We start from the raw sequence: 1,044 nt of genomic DNA, 5'->3' as shown, positions 1-1,044 counted from the left end.
TTTCCTCTGAGGCATCCCATTATTCACAGAATTCCTCTCAGAAGTGTACATGAACTAGTTATTTGCAACCATGTCAATAAGTTCTTGAGCTTCGGCAGGCATTTTCTTTAGGTGAATAGATCCACCTGCAGAATGGTCCAATGACATTTTGGAAAACTCAGATAGACCATAATAGAATATATCCAAAATGGTCCACTCTAAAAGCATGTCAGAAGGACACCTTTTAGTCATCTATTTGTATCTTTCCCAAGCTTCATAGAGGGATTCACCATCTTTTTGTTTGAAGGTCTGAACATCCACTCTAAGCTTGCTCAGCTTTTGAGGAGGAAAGAACTTAGCCAAGAAGGCCGTGACCAGCTTATCCCAGGAGTCCAGGCTATCTTTAGGTTGAGAGTCCAACCATGTTCTTGCTCTGTCTCTTACAGCAAAAGGGAAAAGCATGAGTCTGTAGACTTCAGGATCTACTCTATTAGTCTTAACAGTCTCACAGATCTGCAAGAACTCAGTTAAAAACTGGTAGGGATCTTCTGATGGAAGTCTATGAAACTTGCAGTTTTGTTGTATTAGAGCAACTAGTTAAGGTTTCAGCTCAAAATTGTTTGCTCCAATGGCAGGGATTGAGATGCTTCTTCCATCAAACTTGGAAGTAGGTGTAGTATAATCACTAAGCATCCTCCTTACATTATTATTGTTGGGTTCGGCTGCCATCTCCTTTTCTTGTTCGAAAATTTCAGCAAGGTTGTCTCTGAATTGTTGTAATTTAGCTTCTCTTAGTTTTCTCTTCAAAGTCCTTTCAGGTTCTGGATCAATTTCAACAAGAGTGCCTTTTTCCTTGTTCCTGCTCATATGAAAGAGAAGAGAACTGAAAAAGAAGAGAAATCCTCTATGTCAGAGTAAAGAGGTTCCTTATTGTTAGTAGAAGAAGAAAAGGGATAAGAATGAAGAAGAATAAATAATCCAAACACAAGGGTGAGGATAGAGGCAGTGATTTGAGATGAAGAGAGGTGAAGAGAGGTGTTAGTAAATGAATAAATAAATAGAATA

General features: G+C 38.7%; 1 non-coding gene across 1 annotated transcript; it reads left to right on the top strand.

The window, feature by feature from the left end:
• The first annotated feature begins 201 nt into the window (after positions 1-201).
• Positions 202-309, top strand: LOC127745315 (small nucleolar RNA R71). Its single transcript, XR_008006512.1, has one exon. It is a non-coding gene; the product is annotated as a small nucleolar RNA R71 (small nucleolar RNA).
• Positions 310-1,044: the final 735 nt, after the last annotated feature.

This window comes from Arachis duranensis, chromosome 2 (assembly GCF_000817695.3).
Source record: "Arachis duranensis cultivar V14167 chromosome 2, aradu.V14167.gnm2.J7QH, whole genome shotgun sequence".
NCBI lineage: Eukaryota > Viridiplantae > Streptophyta > Magnoliopsida > Fabales > Fabaceae > Arachis > Arachis duranensis.
This window is presented reverse-complemented; position numbering and strand designations above follow the sequence as displayed.